Source organism: Haliotis rubra, unplaced genomic scaffold (assembly GCF_003918875.1).
Source record: "Haliotis rubra isolate DU_JTF1 unplaced genomic scaffold, ASM391887v1 Scf675, whole genome shotgun sequence".
NCBI classification, from domain to species: Eukaryota; Metazoa; Mollusca; class Gastropoda; order Lepetellida; family Haliotidae; genus Haliotis; species Haliotis rubra.
The window spans coordinates 100,319-119,575 of NW_025767385.1; positions in this window are offsets into that span (position 1 = coordinate 100,319).

The window sequence follows — 19,257 nt, forward strand, 5'->3', positions numbered from 1 at the left end:
TTCAGCCACCACCGACCCCCGCCGCCTCTCAAGCACCAACCATAACAAACTCCACGGTCAAGGCCGCCCATAGCCATCAATTACTACACTCGCTCAGCCTGCCTTGCCCCCCTCAATGCTCCCATACCACCCCTTCACCCCACCCACCCTAGAAGGACTTACATGGTCCCTTCATAAGTTGGCGATTGTGCACAAATTTAGCCATCACTTAAAAACACAAGTATCCTACTATTATAAACCTGGTATATCTAAATTTACTTCAAATGTTTGAGACTTACGTACCCTTTCAAGAAGACAAAACTGTGAAACCCGTGAAGGTCCGGGTTAGAATTGGCCTTCAATAACCCATGCTTATCGTAAGAGGCGACTAACGGGATCGGGTGGTCAGGCTCACTGGCTTGGTTGACACATGTCATCGGTTCCCGGTTGCGCCGAACCCGTGAAGATCCGGGTTAGAATTGATCTTCAGTAACCCATGCTTGTCGTAAGAGGCGACTAACGGGATCGGGTGGTCAGGCTCACTGGCTTGGTTGACACATGTCATCGGTTCCCGGTTGCGCCGAACCCGTGAAGATCCGGGTTAGAATTGGCCTTCAGTAACCCATGCTTCTCGTAAGAGGCGACTAACGGGATCGGGTGGTCAGGCTCACTGGCTTGGTTGACACATGTCATCGGTTCCCGGTTGCGCCGAACCCGTGAAGATCCGGGTTAGAATTGATCTTCAGTAACCCATGCTTGTCGTAAGAGGCGACTTACGGGATCGGGCGGTCAGGCTCGCTGGCTTGGTTGACACATGTCATCGGTTCCCGATTTCGCTGATCGATGCTCATGCTGTTGATCACTGGATTGTCTGGTCCAGTCTCGATTATTTACAGACCGCCGCCATATAGTTGGAATATTGCTGAGTGTGGCGTAAAACTAAACTCACTCATCCAACTGCTCAGATCGATGCTCATGCTGTTGATCACTGGATCGTCTGGTCCAGACTCGATTATTTACAGACCGGCGCCATATACCTGGAATATTGCTTAGTGCAGCCTAAAACTAAACTCACTTGCTCACTCACTCCAAACTGTGAAACTTAGGAACACCTCTAGCTACCAACAATGTCAACAAGAACATAATGGAGTCCCTGCATCAATTCTAGACCAATATCTGTACACAAATAATTAAATGTAACGGCAAGTTCAAGGTTCCTAAGCACGTACAATGCACATTTACCCTACCTCATGTAATAATGTCTATCTCTGATTGATTCACGTGACCTTAAACAAATGGTGGACGGAAAGAAGTCATAGGAAAAAAAGTCATGGATAAAAAAGACATAGAAAAAATAACTTATAAAACATCATGTTCTCCAGTTATTTACTTTGTTTATATTATTTCACTTTCAAGTTAATTATTCCTTTAGTGTGACGCTGTAAGCAATTGGATCTTATCAAAACAGGAGAAATGAACAGATTATTATTGTGGGATTGTGGGATTTATAGTCACAAGTCACATGATTGTTTGTTTAACTAGCTTTGAGCTTGACGATATCACACCGATTAATGAGATCATGGGATTATCAGTTAATGCTTTTACTCAAATGGCTTCCTTCTAGCAGCTAATATAAGACACGCTGGCCGTAAGACTGACTGATGTAGTGCTGTTGTAGATGAAAGTGTTATGATGACAGTGCATTTTCTGTTGTCATGTATTTTACTTGAATGATTACATTAATTTTATAAGTTAGGTTCAAATGTGGTAGTGCTATTAATGATAATATTGTTATGACTTGTTAAATAAATACATTAACGATACTGACCTTTTTCGAGTTTATGACTTTTTTCCATCACTTTTTTTCCTATGACTTTTTTCTACAACCGAACAAATTACAATGTATGCTGGGTGCACGGTTGTGCACTGCTTGGGTGGTGTTGTACAAATCATCAGGCAGAATAAATCATTTATATCCCGCCCAATGGAAAAAACCGGTATCTTCCTATAAGATAGACCTCCCAAAAGACAGACCGCTTTAAACAGCACATTTTATGGTTGGTTGCATAAGGCTTAATGAAGCTGTACCCTTGATAATATGCATCCACGGCAGTCAGTGAACCGTGAAGCAGGTGTTCAAATCGACTAGTCAGTACCATGTTAGTGAAATATATGACTGATTTTCATGCTGTATTTACATGAAGGGCGATTTAAGATATTTTAGCCTAAGGTTATGTATTTATATGGTTTTATACAAATCTGTCTATGATGTATATTTTGACCCTCTAGATAACAGTGTCTCATAAGCCTGTTAAGGCTGGATGTATGTAAAACATTATGTGTTTATTTTATATGTATTTTATATCTTGGTTACATACATGGGACACTTTAATAAACTATGTCTATCTGTCTGTCTGTCTTTAAACATTCGTTAAGATAAATTCTGTTTACTATTGTGATGCGGTGTATACGGGGATTTTTGCGTCCCGTTTTATCCACCTAGCCGAAGGCGTCAGTGACAGTTTGCTACTTATGATAGGAATTAATTTGACGTTTTTGTGTATCCAGTTCTTGTGTATTCTGTAATATTATATATGTACCGGGGAGGTATTAATAAAAGCAATGTTTTGCTTGTTTACCAAACCAGATTCTCTGAGAATATAAATATGTTTAAACCATATGTTCAAAACTGAAATACAATATGAACATGCACACAATAGCAAAATTGAAAGGCACATCTTGCCAAACAAGGTTTTCAAGAGCATAAATGTGCACGTCTTGAGAAAGGTCAAAGTTCCTATTCTTATATCAGTAAACAGTGTTGTTCAATCACACATATAAACACACCAATTTTGAATGACAAATACGTTAATGGACAAAAGAAAATTTAACACCATTTCGACACCTTATAATACAATCACTTCGAGATATCCTTAGAATGTACGATATTTGGCTGCGCGATAAGCGCAGTCAGTCTTTTTTAAAAAACCACCCTCACGAGCACCTGTACATCTCACACCTAGCCCAGGGTGATCAATGGATTGTATATATTTGGAAAGCAAAATACACTTGAAAGTCGTGGCTGTTTAACTCCAATACACAAGACCAACGGATGGGACACAAAGACTTATTCGGCGCAAATTGTCGCAGGCGCTTTGCGGAAATTACGTAACTGAACGCGGAGATACAATAAACGTCATCGTTCCGCATCGTGACCTTGTCTTTGCGAGCTACACTGAGATACTCAACTGAGGTGAAACTCAGAATGATGAAATTGGAAATGAGGAAGAAACCAGCTAAATCAACATGTGGATGACAACACAATAACTTGAAAATCTCTCATGAATTCGTATGACAATATAATGCAATATCTGTTTAGACCATGATAATTTAAACAACGGAGAAAGTTATATGGATATACAACTCCTTTATTATAATGTAAGCGGCGTTTCGGCGGTGTACCCCCAACAGGCAGCAGGGGTTACCTGGGATAAGAGGACACACATGAATGAGCGTGCAGGGCAGGTTGTTCCGTGTGTAATATGGTCCAGGGTATTTTGGCTGCCCATAAAATTGACGCTGTGACTTCATTCATTATTTATTTCAATATACATATTATCGTCATCATCAATCTCATCAACAGTATTATGAAATACAACCATTAGGCAACATTAGCACTACCATCATGATACAAACATACATTATTACGAAATATCACATTATACACAATATCACAAGCATACATCATTATTCATAGTCCCACAAGGTGAGACACACCGTAAGCAAGTGGAGTCTCGACACTATCTTGCAGCAGTCTATCCTCGAGGTCTAGCTAGCCGTTCTTCAAGCTGGCGATATTTGATTTTCTTAGGTCTCACCCAACCACCACCCTGCAACTGCATCAATGTTATTTCTGTGTAGTTCTGTTATGACCTTATCAGATTGATATGTCAACGAGATAAGTGATGTGTTCAGTTTAAACATAGCATCAATCATTAATGTAATCACTCACTCGTGTTAGTGTCAGTTCAGGTGAACTCTGTTCACGAGCTCAGCGCAGTGGTAAGGTGAACCGTAATCCCATAAAACCAGTTAGGCATGAAGTCCCACATAGCCTAATGAACGGTACCTACCTAATTGAATAATTTTAGGCCTCGTGGGACGACACTAAAAAGTGTATCACCTGTTGTTTCAAGAGATTAGCATGGTTCAGTGACCTGAAACCTTTAAAAAATATCTGCTGGCAAACTGGGGACACCCCGTTTCGGCGTAGCTGCTAAAACCGTTATCAAGCAAGTGATGTCTACTGGGTAGACCCGTAAGTAAGACCTTTGGGTCGAGGTAAAAATCCTTGGATGTTTGATGTTGTGACGACGGTGTTGTTTTAAGGGAATAGGACACTTGCTTTCTACCAAATGTAAAATGTGTTAACTCAGCTCACCCAGGAAACGAAATAAGACATGTCTACCAGAATGTGAGTGAATTTGCCAGTTATGGCAAATGCACAATTAGACTTCAAAGGTTTCCCTACATTTCGTGGTGGAAGATACCTTTGTGTAAATGGTTATATGTTCATAGTAAAAAAGAGGAAAAGGGGAGAATGGATCTCGTGAAAATGCATGCGGAAAGACTGCATACAGATTAACACTCTCAACTGTCTTAACGACATCGTTTCTAAAATACCAAGCGACCACAACCACGGACCTGTACATAACGAAGTCAAGGTAAATCTTTTCGGCTGTAGCAAAAATATTGACAATTTTAAAAAGGTAAAAGCAAACTCAATCTTGAATATATTGTGTATTCCTCATTGCCTAATGTAAAGACTACATATTAATACTATGGATATTTTAATGTATAGTTTAAACATGTTTTCTTCAAGTAATCATGACGGGATTGGCAAACAAACATAAACATGCATGTCAATGTCGCTCCATAACAATAATACAATTACATAGATAGTGATGTACACTGTGTGCAAAACATAATGTGTGCAAATCATAATGGAAATCCACAAGGGCAATATTAAAAATATTGCATGCAACTTCCTCTCTGGTGTCCTCCGATCAGTTAGACGTCCCAGACACGTCAAATCAACAAACGTTATGGTTGGTTGCATTCAGGTACACTGCACTGTAACCTTTATTGGGTAATGGATTGATCCAAAGTTATGTGCATAAGAATATATTAAGCGATATAATTAATAGGGCTGTAATGATGCATCAAACTATCGATGAATTGCAATTATTCCGAAAGCAATTAATCGATGGTAGAAATGAAAAACGATCGATGCATCGATAGTATGTGTGACTATCGATAGTTTAGTGATGGTTATTTATTCTTATTAAATATTTGTGTTGTTTTGATTTTTTTAATTGTTTAGGTGCAAACTTGCAGCTTCAATGAGTTTATATTTTAACTGTTTACTCGATCTTGGTTTCAAGTTTCTTGTCAGTTATTCATAGGGGGAGCAGAGGAAGCCCAACAGCCCGTCGTATCCACCTCTGTACCTCTGGGAGTAACTCAATTAGTTACATGGGAAATCTATAATCCTGTTTTGATCAAAGTGAACATTATGAACACAAACTGTGAGAAGCCGAAGTCAATAAACATTAGTATAAAAATACAATTATTATAATAGACTCACTCAGCGGGCCCCAGCCGTTAAAACACCAAAATAACCAATCTAAACATATAGATGAAATACTAAAACTCCCTAAAACCTCGGGCGAAGAATAGCCGTGACGGGCAGACGGGAATTACAGTTACAGGAATTGACTTCTTTCCTTAATTACCCAGTTGGGGCTCCCTAATTGACCTTTATTTGTTCTGAAGCAGCATAGACTATTTAGTTTATTTGGAAGTGGTTATTGGCAAATGTCAATAGGATTGACAAGACATATTTCAATACAGTTAAAGTTCTCACAATACTGTTTATGTAAAAAGAATTACAAATTAAAAGTAATATTTCATATTCAACAATTTCTTAATTTTGACTGTTCCAACGTGTATGTTTTGATATTATCTGTTCGTACACGCATACCATTGACGAGCCACATTTCCAATTGCACTGAGTTATTTCGCATGTTGTACGTTAACAAATTAATAAATAAGCTACTGTACTGGGGCTTATCTTGCTGTGATTTCTGTTCTGTTTCATGAATCAATGTATCATTGAAGCAGTATGTCAGATACAGTTTCCAACACAAGATAGTACCTTTGTGTTGTTCTGTGAAGCCATATCACATAAAAATGATAGAACTCTGGATCATTCGCAGATTGTTGCGAAGCGGCATTTTTGACATTTTCAGTCATCACTCGATCCTGAACTGGGTCACCAGTGTTATGCCCTTGGTGGTAAAAAACGATGCTTTTCAGTGCTTCTGTATTCTCAAATCACCTACTATACAATATCACGTCATACTGTAGTTAGATAACTTGTTCCATGGCATAACTTATAATGTTTTAAGTGCCTAGTGACTACATATGATGATGATTATCAGTTTAACGTCGGCTTCTGGCTGTAGCCAATAACACCGACAGGGTAGGTGGGAGCTAAAGTAATAATTAATATGTTTATAATAAGGGATAAACCACCATACCGCAAAAATGTAAATGATGGGGTGTTAACCTAAGTGAATTTTGAATGAAAACGGCTACAAACATGATAATAAATAAAAAGCCGTGATTAGGAAGGGAAAAGAAAAAATAATGTAGTTGATGTAATTAGATGAGAAGAGATGAGAAATGACCTTGGAGTTTGTTAGGGTTGATGCTTGAGAGGTGGCGGGGGTCGGTGGTGGCTGGAGGCGCGCGGACCTCGGAGGAGACAGTAGTTGTTGGGAGGTAGAGTTGGTGTGAAATAAGGAAGGAAAAGACAGGCGCGCGGACCTCTGAGAAAACGGCCGGTTGGAGAGAGAGGTGAAGTTATAGATGGCTTGATAGTGAGCAGAAAGTGGATCGAGATTGCTAGGTTGAGAGGTGGCCGCGGACGTCGGAGAGGACAGTCACGCATATATGGTGAATTTGGAGTGACTACATACCTATCCGCGAAACAATTAAGTAATGAAACAATAGGCGAGAGCTTTCAATACAACTGATAGCTCATGACAGGTAAATAATGAAAGATGGTCGGATTGGGGTGTGCTGATAGTTATATCCCGGGAAAGCCACTTTTAAGAAAACAATAGCTGAAAATGGTTTGGCTCAACCGGCAATGGGTATGGTTGAGTTTTCGTGTGAATGTGGGTCTCCCGGCAATGCGCTATTAGCTAATCCATGTTAGCTTTTGTGAGTCCAGAATTAAATTGTGACGTGTTAAGTGTATTTTCATATTGGTCTCGCTTTTGATAAACTTGGCAGTTGTAAGAACGATATATTGTAATAAAACGACCCCATTCATTATGCTAATAATGAAATATATTTAGAAAATCTTAATTTGAGGATCAATTGGTGGTCACGTACATTACATCCTTATCAATATAGTGGCCAAGGGGGAGCCTAGTCGTTAAAGCGTTCGCTCGTCACGCCGAAGACCCGAGTTCGATTCCCCACATGGGTACAGTGTGTGAAGCCCATTTCTGGTATCTTCCGCCGTGAAATTGCTGGAATATTGCTAAAAGCGCCGTAAAAACATATTCGCTCCCTATCAATATCCATTGAATATTGGCACATAAATGCAGTGAGGAAAAAACATGATTCTCAGGTAAGAACCAAACATTGTTTTCTTGTAAAGTGCATCATAATAACAAAGAACAAATAATTGTTTTTACTCCGTAAATATGGTTTTCGTCTTTGTGAGTGAGGGAGTAAAGATTTTAAGTCACATCTGCAGTCATATCGTGACTAAAAAGGTTATTAATTCATAATACATACAATTACATTATGAAAAACACCCTGCCAACGGAGGATAGTAAAACAATTAGAACATCACAGATATGAATATAAAACTAGTACGTAAATCTAACACATATTCATTATAGAGTGCAATATTGTATAAAACAGGCTATAGATTGCCAGCAACTGAAGGCAGATCACCATACTAGGGACCATGGGGACTTACAGTACATGTGCTTCCTGCATGGACCCAAGCTGGATTTACACCACCCCTTCAGCTATTAGAAATTTTAGACAATCTAGCCAATTTTCGTCTATGTTTTTTGTGAGGTTAATACCGTTTGTCATGTAAACCTGAGACACGGTTATAAAATACAATGCAAAACGTTCAAATCATAGTAACTTAGTAGAAATGTATAGTCACATATCTCGTTCATCATTTATAACATTACTTCATTTATATTATTTACTACTGAATTGATTATAACAGAGCCAATGAATCATGTCAATTTAGTCTGGATACAGTAATGCACAAAATCCGTAATATCATTGCCTTGCACTTTGGAAGTTTATGTCTAGAAACTGAATAGATACCTCTTTTAGTACATCCAACTACTGCTTAGTTTCATCCAATATTTAGGTCATTCTTGGACACTGCTGTAATGTGTTACCAAGTCGAAATGAAACAACGACATGAATGACCAGTTGCCTCACACTAGGCGTATCACAGCCATGCATAATCATAGTGACGATAACGCATCTGTCACAAGTTGCAATAGGACATTGGCGTGATGTCACACATCCTAAAATGTAATCATTTCAAATGCTAATCCATTATTATCAACAAAATGATCAATATTACAATGATGCAGTCAAAATGCAAGGTCCAGACCGCCAACAACGAAAAGTAAACCGCTTTATTGGGATCATGATGACTTACAGCACTTCAGCTGCCAGCAAGACTACTCTTCAGCGTGTAGGCCAATTCTTTGTCCTGGTAGTATTGATCATGAAATAATTGTTTTACAACACTACAACGACAATAATTGGCACTGTCATTATACACTGATTTACCGATTGCATCAAAACGACTTAACACGCCGTTCATCAAAAGCTATGGATCAATTCATTAAAAAATACACAGAAATTAATTATAAGTGACGTTGACGGAAAAGGTATCAATAAATTAAAATCCCATGATAAGCATCCCCTGTGACAAACATACCAATGCACATATAATGATGTGTAAAGGTGTGTATGTCTCAAATTGAAAACTGTCAGTCTTAACGTTACAGTATCAGTGGGCACAAAACCAGTCCAAACAAGGCGCTAAAAGTACAGAAATTTCAGCCTCGACGGAGCCATTGTTACATTATGTGGAAAAATGCATTTATCTCGTTTCGACTCAGCGATTGTGCAGCCCAGATCATATCAGTTACAGGTGCTGCCACCTTGTACATTGATCGTGCAGAATAGATGTCACATATTGACATACTTTTGTGCACGTCTTTGTTAAAGACCATGCAGTGTAAATGGATTGTCCAAGAATTTATAATTCGTAATACTGCATTTCCAATCGTTATACTCTGTAATCTGAATATGTAGTCCACAAGTTCTGTTTGTAAAGTTTTGATCAGACTTAACAAGCCAAATCAAGTCAAAAGTCAGTAGAGTTTATTTAAGGCCACCGGTCCACATAAAATATACATTCACAAATAATATAATACAATATACAGATAATATACAATACACATAATAGAGAGAACACAATAACAGGCAATTGCAAAATTACCTTTAGCGTATTAAATTTTTAACAGTTTATTTCTTAGTGTCATACAATGTTTGATAAATAATGACAGATTAAGAATAATATAATCATTTTGAGAAGACATTAAGGATATAAAGCGAAGGACAAACTAACATAAAGTGAATTTCATTCTCAACTGCGGATTTACATAAAATTATCCCGATCCCGGCCTTGAGCTATCATAAAGGGTAGAATGCCAATCCTTATCAATAGCTTGGTTTTCAAAATGAAAAATAAAAAGAGATATTTCCAATGGTTTGGTTAATCCAAATAAATCCAAAACCGTGAGAGAACAAATTGTTTCTTACATGGGATGCCCATGTGATTTTACCGATATGGTCTAAATGTAAAAGTATATTATTGGAATTATTGGAATTCTATTTTCATGTATACAAATACGCTATATCCTATATTTTAAGCATCTAGTCTGAGAAGTTATACGTATTGTGTCTTCCACATTCGCCGTAAATCATACAGGTTTGTGTTGATAATCCAACGGATAAATATCTTTTACATGCTAAAAGGTGAAGCTTTTCTAAGCAATCATTTCTTTGTTATCCTCAAATATCAGATTCATATAACATTATTGGTTGTATTTGGGAATCAAATAGTTTCAAAAATATTTCAGGGGAAGTATACTGAACATCATTGAAAACGCACCAGTCTCAATTGTCCATATTTCCACCACGATGGATTTCAGCATGACAAGATCAATGAATATAACTAACATGAAGTCGAAGGGCATGTCCAGTTGAAAAAATGCTTTAGAAACCAATTCATGCCCACAGTATGACACTTCATTCCAAAATGCATCAACATGCGGCCACACCATGAAAAAAGCGCGAATTTCATTAAAGAATCATACTGACTGTGACATTAAAAGCAGGTTTATGAGAACCGATTCTCATTGCTTCACTAACGATTGTGAAACGAGGACAGAGATGCCGAGGTTAACACCTCACGAAGGAGAACGTGCTAGTAGGCACGATTCAGGTTGGCACCAGCAGCAGGGATATTGCTCGACAACTTGGACTTGGACACTCCACCATCGTTAGGCTTCATAGACGACATGAGTAGACAGGCAGTACCCGTGACCTTCAATGACCTTGGCAACACCGTGTTACGACGTCTCATCAGGATCGCCCTATTGACCTTGTCCATATCAGTGATTGAACACTGCCGACTGCCGGGAATGCTGCACTAGTGGGGGTTGACGTGGGGGTCATCAGCGCTGACTCCATGGGACGCCGTCTACACGCTACAGGGCCCCATGCTCGACGTCCTTACGTAGGACCAATTCTGACTGACAGATACCATAATGAGCGTAAACAGGGGGCTAGCAGGCATTTTCTGTAAAGGTTACAACAATGGCGTGGTCTTCATCTACGTAATGCTGACGGCCGATTATGTGTTTGGCGTAGACGTGGTGAACGTTATGCCGATGAGTGTGTGGTTCAGACAGACCTTTGAGTGGTGGGAGTGTCGTGGTCTGGGGTGGAATTAATTACAATCACAGCTTTTGTCAGTCGTCCATCTGTTATTATCCACTCAAAAAATATTAATTCCTTACACGTGCTTTTAATAATTTGAAGTGGTGCGTTTTCAATGATGTTCTGTATATTTCCGATTTATATGAAACAGACATAACGTTAAATAGGGTTTTTGTTGCTCTTGATACTAAATCGTCATTGCATTTTGAAAAGTTCATTATATGGGTTAACAAAAGACCATGACATTTATAATGATTCTTATGATGTATCCCATTTAGTACCCACTTTCCCACCCCTTCTGAAAATGGCAATATTTGTATTGTCGTAATTATCTGATAAACTTCATTCTTTTGTGTAACATCCCAAAATCTTACGTTGATTTTGTAATCCTACAATAATGTCTGAAACTAAGGTGACAACATCAGCGAAAGTAGTGGTAGCATTTTCAATCATATCCGGGAACATTTGAGCGCCATGTTTTCCATTATTAGGAATATCGTAATACAATTCATTGAAAACAACAATCCGACTGGGCAATCAATAATAATTTGTAAAATCACCACAGCGCACACACATGATTCTATATTACAATACATAGGCTTTAAAACAGAGTATAGTTTTCTGATGACATACCAAATTATATGTTTGCTGAAGACATATGTTCTGTTGCTGATACGCCTCTAAATTTACAGAAGGTTCCTGCTTTAGACTATTTTTGCAGTTTCACAGGCATGAATGAAAATTTCAAAAACAACTAAAGTTTTGGTGTTCAGAAATAGTGAACCTCTTAAACATTATGAGCAATGGAAGTTTAAGGGCATGGATATTGTAACTGTGTCTGTATATAGACATATGGGTTTTTGTCACACATAAACTTATTTGGACGAAAGCACTAACTACTCTTGCTGCACAGAGCAACAATGCTATTATGACATTGTACACATATCCAAAGATAGTTTGAAATATACCATGTCAAGATTTATTTCAAATATTTGATGCTATGATTGTTATTATAGTTTTTTGAACCCGTCAAGGGCCCGGTTAGAATTGGTCTTCAGTAACCCATGCTTGTGGTCAGGCTCGCTGATTTGGTTAACACAAGTCGAGTCTGCTTCAGACCCGATCATTTACAGACCGCCGCCATAGAGCTGGAATATTGGTAAAAGTGCGGCGTTAAACAACAAAGCAAACTGACCATGCCTTTGTTTCGGTAATTTTGCAGACAGCAACACATTAATTTTCTGCGACTCTGTTGGTGTTCATGTGGCCAATAACATTGACGATTATGCAAACTTTGTCACTATAATATACTATTCACACAATATATGTCCAATCAGTAAATCTTCATACCCAAATTTCTTATAGAATCACATTATTTACTATTACCAGGAATCCCCGTGTTTCCAGAAATATATGCCAACACAGGTTGGTTAAATCGAAGGTTGTACAGTGAGTGTCAGAGCGAGTATCTCTAAACGACCCATAAACAATTTTGAAGTTATTTGTGAGGACTCCAATGAATAGACCTGCAATGTGATACACATCAACTGCATGCCTCGCCTACTTTATCGACGTTGCGATTACACCTGCATCAAATTCCTAACGTCAAGCAAAACAAACGATTGAACATAATGGACGTGGACGCAAGAGGATAAATACAATGTTTCCAATGTATAATCGACTGAACATAAGTAGCAATATGGAGCTGAACATTATATACACATTGAAAGAGGTATCGCAGAGGTATATTTGACCATTAACACTTTCCATAAGACGTAAACTTTTCACTGCTTCACTTTATCCTAAGGACGTGATATCACGTCCAGTCACCTACAACCCTTGCAAATGACCAGATTTTTCCAGCTGTAGCCTCTGAATTCATCGTTTCCATACGAAGAACGTGATAATCCGTCTAATCATACTAAACATATTTCACAGTTTCAAGTAAGGCCAGCAATGCTTGGAAAATGTTTTTTTGGCGAGTGAGTTGAGTTTTACGCCGCTTTTAGCAATATTGCAGCGATATCACGGCGGGGGACACCAGAAATGGGCTTCATACATTGTACCCATGTGGGGAATCGAACCCGGGTCTTCGGCGTTACGAGCGAGCGCTTTAGCCACTAACGTGCCACTAAAGTATTTTCCAAGCATTTCTGGCCTTACTTTAGGCTACCCCACCGTCCCAATGAGCAGTATAAACAACAAAACTACTTCGTGTGATAAATACATATTTGGAAAGCTAATGAAAGCTTTTAATATAACTCCTAACGAGCTGAAAATTAATCCGTTTCGAATAATCTTGAAGAAATGTTGAACGAGACATGAGCCAGTTTTCCTAAACTGGGTTTCAGGTACACCTAAAGGGGAGATGACACAGCTGTGTTTAGAGAAAAGTACTCAATCCTGTCCATGATCTCAGAACAGTTGAAGAATACCGCAATTTGGGGTTTCAAATTATATACCTTGATGAAACCTGGTGTAATAAAAATCACTCAATCGATCGGATGTGGCTTCCTTCAGACTGTTCTAAGGCACCAGTGTCGCCATCAGGCAAAGGTAGACGCCTGATCATCTTGCATGCTGGTACCCGTAGTAAGGGACTGATTGGGTGTTGAGGCCAAGAAATCTGATGGTGATTACCATAGCGGAATGGATGGGAAGGTATTTTTGGATTGGTTCGAACATCAGCTTTTACCTCAGCTGGACGAATCAAGCGTTATCATTTCGGATAACGCCAGTTACCATAACCTGCGTTTCCCAGGTACCATCACACCCACCAAGAGCAATCTCAAGGCTCAGTTGCAGGATTTTCTCATTTCCTGTTACGTGCCTTACAGGAATTTAGAAACAAAGCCCCAGCTCATGGAAAAAACCCGGCTGCACAAAAAGCCAATCCAGTACATCACTGACGAACCAGCTGCAAAACAAGGCCACATAGTTCTGCGTACACCAATACGGCACTGTGAACTCAATCCGTTCGAGCTGATCTGGGGTAACTGTACGAATTTTATTGCTCGCAAAATTCCACATTCACGCTTTCAGACGTTAAAGAGTTTGTGTATGCTTTTTTTGCGAGAAATTACCCCAGAAGTGTGGCAAAAGGCCGTGTTCTCAAAATCGAGGACGAATACCGTCTGTGGGACGGCGTTAACGTCAGCCGAGTTGCCCCTGTTGTAATTCAGCTAGAGTCCTCGACCAGCAGTGATACTTGATATTTTGAGACGGTCCCTGACATGCACTGCCCGTGCGTTACATAATGCTGTCATCCTGTCTGCCTGTCAGGTGGGTCACAGTATAGTTGTTTCTTTAAAGTGTTTCTACCATGGAATTTTTCGATATTTTACGAGTAATCATTATGATTAGGGAATGATACATCGTGATTACTCATATGCCATATTAGGTCGTGGTGGTATAAATGATTATATATGAGTTTTGAATCTGAAATATCAATCATTATCAAATAATTGCTAAAAAGCATTTTCCAAGCATTTCTGGCCTTACTTAGTATCCTCGTCCTTCGATTGCAATTCGTGTACACTGTAACAGTGTATTTTCTATGATTTACTTGATTATCTCCCCTGGTTAAAACCACGTGCTATATAACAATGACATTCGGTGACCACATGGTGTTAAAATGACTGGTCGTCGAAAAGCGTATCTGTCTTCAAGCCAAGTTCTATCTGCCATTTGTGATGATGCGAGTAGCTGCAACGAGAGCAGTGGGGACGAAGGACAAAGATGAACAATCAAGAAGTGAATCAAACACAGAATGTGAAATGCGTCCAGTCAAAAAAACTGTTCATAAACCAGTACTGATTGACGTGTGGAGCAGAACACAGCACAAGCCGAAGGCTGTACAACAATACATCATCAACTTGGCTGGCGTTGATCACAGTGACCAGCTTATCTCCTACATGCCCATGCACATGAAGACACTGGTGGAGAAATCAGTAGACCATGATGATATAGTGCATGCATCAATCCTGTACAAAAAAGATCGCAAGATGCATGACAAGAAGACTCTGCCACTGAAGGAGTTTAATCTCCTTTTAGAATGAAAATCAACTGCATTTACAATGTTTCTGCGCAAAAGACGACATATTTTTTTTTCTGTTTTGGTCTGAAATATTGTAATAAAAGTCAATAAAGATGTCGTACTGAAGGGTTGTGAACCTTCAGAGATAATATCTCGTACTTTGAATTGAAAGAGTTAACCAAAAGTAACGCAACTTATCCGTACCTCAATTTAACTTACTATCTTGACAAACTGACCCTTAAGGAATAAATAAATGACAAATCTGAACGCAAACAGAACGAAAAACTGGATTTTATACAAAGGAGCAAACATGGCAACACTTACTCATGTTTTATTGCTGAACGTCGTATTTCGTTAACAGTGAGTAAGTTTAGTTTTACACCGCTTTTAGGAATATTCCAGCAATATCACGGCGGGGGACACAAGAAATGGGCTTCACACATTGTACCGTTGTGGGGAATCAAACTATGCTACTCCGATGCGCTCGAAGGGTCCAAATAATCATACAAAACAAGCATAATTATGCATATAAATGTCTATATGGGGGTTAAAATCACTGGTGTTGCCATACTTTGTATGTTGTGTTGTTGATTAATATTTTTACTGATGGAAAGCTGTCAACTGGTGTTAAACTGTACGTGTGACAATTAAGTTATTATATTGTTCATCGAAAACAGATTTCTCATTCCGACTATATTTAGTATTTATAACAAAACTATTCAAATTCACGTCTCGATATGGCTGAAATATTGCCGATGCGACGTTAATTCACGCACTTCTGCATGAGCGAAACGGAAACACCAGGACAATGTCACGGGCTCCATACATGTAGGTACACAACATTGAGAGGCTTTTATGTGTATTATCAGTCTTCAGTAGTTTCGCTATATGTATATCTTTAATAACATTCGAATACCAAACCAACAGTATGTATTGAAATTATTAAATGGATTTATGAATGATATTTTTAGAAAATATCTATAATCAGCAAGTCAAGAGAACAGACTTGAAGTTTGTCATGTTGTTCTGACACTATATGGTAATATATTCGAATGTTATTAAAGATACAATGATAACCAGCTCTGAAAAACTCTGCTCAACTTCAGTCCAGTATTCAAGACTAAACCATCATACTTATGAGCGATGTTGTGGTTCTGCACTTCATACGCTGTTTAGTACTGTGGTATCGCTGCATTCCCAAACAATCCTTCTTAGATGACAAAAATATACAACAAAAACAGCGCAGGTGTTACCAAGCACGTTGAGTTGTTTGCAACCGTTTTCGTGTACCTGCATGTAGCGTCGTGTTAACGTCTTGCCACCACCAAACAAATGAAGTTGGGCATTCGCCAGTGGGCTGACACATGAGTACTCGTCTATGACATGATGTTGAGACTCAAAGGACTAATAGAGACACTAGGAATCATTGCTGATAATGATATCAGTGGTAATCTTCCGTGTCTCTGTGTTATATCTTCCAAGGCTTTGACTGACTCTTAGCTGACACTGTTGCCCTCTGTTGTATGGCATGTTCTCCACGATGGTATGCTGTCATTTGACGCCTGATGCATACGACCCAATCACTGAAACACTGCAGCTACTTCATATTCATGATTCGTTAGCAACTCCTACCTTAGTTTTAGTTTGTTGACATTGGTTTCAAGATTTCAACAAATACAAAGTCTTTCACTCAACCGATGTAAAAAATATTTGAAGGTTGTCGGCAAGTCAAATCAAATTCTACGTGCAATTGATAAATACTGGACATTATTGGGATTATGTTACTGTTATGTTGAGACCATGTGACACAACATTACGGTACTATGGAGACGGGCGTTACATATAGAGGGACGAACTGATCATCGCCGCAGTGCCTCTCTGTCTAGACGTACAGACGTTCTCAGGAAAGCATCGGCAGTCATGCTGAAGTTAGCCGTCACAGTTCTTCTTCTAGGTAGGTTTTCCTTTCTACCTGAATTGATAACAGTTAGATTCGCTTCAGTTGTGTGATATGTGTTTCAGAAGTGGACATCCTGGTTGCTTTGAATGAAAAAAACAACAACATTTGACATCATTATTAAGTAACAAATCTCCACTAACCTGTCGAGTTGGGAAAATAGTTATGATGCTTAAGATACCTACTTGGGTTGTCAGTCCAGATTTGAAGAGGTCATCGTGCGACGATGTCGTATTGGCCACACAAGATATACTCATGAATACCTGTTAAAAGGTGAGGATCCTCCGTTTTGTATCACTTGTGATGAGAGAATGACGGTCAAGTATGTCCTGCTTGACTGTATGGATTTTTCCATCACAAGGGATAAGTATTTCAATATAAAAACTGTTCAGGATCTTTTGGTACTGTTCATTTTCATTTAATTATTGAAATTTTAAAAGAAATAGAATTGTTCGATAAATTTTGATGAATAGGTTTTATATAATATACATACATTCCATTTCAATGTCAAATATGTTTTCGTCACGATATGACGATGTGACGTTAAATATTAACTCACTCCCTCACTCACTATGATGCTTAAGCGACGGTTTCAAGAGTACTGGTATTATCATTCATACTTGAACTCCGATATATGCATATTCGGATAAAACGGGCGTGTACGTCAGTAGAAATGTTTGTTTGTAACAGACATTGACACTTAAGAGATGAAAATAGTATTATTTAGTATTAACAACAGTAATAGAAATATATATTTCTGGCGGCTTATTTCATACACTTTAAGTTCTTAAAGTAACTAATTCATTTAAATCATTCTGCAAATACCTGGTACTATCACTGCTTAGTAATGATAATTCATAGATGCATGCTTATGGACACGGTGGGTGTTCCAGCCTCAACGTTTAAACAGTACAAATTGAATTATAACATTTGGACTTTCAATTAAAGTGGAATTTCTTGAAGATCAATAGTTGTCTGTTTAATAATTGCAAAATACAGCTACTTGAGGATCCTCCGTTTTGTATCACTTGTGATGAGAGAATGACGGTCAAGTATGTCCTGCTTGACTGTATGGATTTTTCCATCACAAGGGATAAGTATTTCAATATAAAAACTGTTCAGGATCTTTTGGTACTGTTCATTTTCATTTAATTATTGAAATTTTAAAAGAAATAGAATTGTTCGATAAATTTTGATGAATAGGTTTTATATAATATACATACATTCCATTTCAATGTCAAATATGTTTTCGTCACGATATGACGATGTGACGTTAAATATTAACTCACTCCCTCACTCACTATGATGCTTAAGCGACGGTTTCAAGAGTACTGGTATTATCATTCATACTTGAACTCCGATATATGCATATTCGGATAAAACGGGCGTGTACGTCAGTAGAAATGTTTGTTTGTAACAGACATTGACACAGGCGTTTAATGTATTGAAATCATTTGAACTATTGGCAATACGTTAATGGATAACTATTGAAGATGAGCGTAATCTCGTGTCTGTTTAAAGAATGCTCAACCATGGGCACATTATAATACCATGACTCAAACTGTATTTATACCATTGCTGTTACTTAAGAGATGAAAATAGTATTATTTAGTATTAACAACAGTAATAGAAATATATATTTCTGGCGGCTTATTTCATACACTTTAAGTTCTTAAAGTAACTAATTAATTTAAATCATTCTGCAAATACCTGGTACTATCACTGCTTAGTAGTGATAATTCATAGATGCATGCTTATGGACACGGTGGATGTTCCAGCCTCAACGTTTAAACAGTACAAATTGAATTATAACATTTGGACTTTCAATTAAAGTGGAATTTCTTGAAGATCAATAGTTGTCTGTTTAATAATTGCAAAATACAGCTACTTGAAAACAAATTTCTTAAATGGCAGACTTGTAAATTATTAAAGGCATTTCCAAAACTGTCTTCATCCACGTTAGCATTCTGTAATCGATATAGAACAGCGTCGAAACAGAACCCCAATCCCGATGTCCAGTCATTGCGTGCCCAGCGTGGGCACACTCGAATAACAAAATGATGTGACGTGAAGACCTTACTTGTGGGAATGATCGTAGTTCAACATCTTGAGATTCTCTTGCACGCCTGTGCACACCTGTGCACACCTGAGT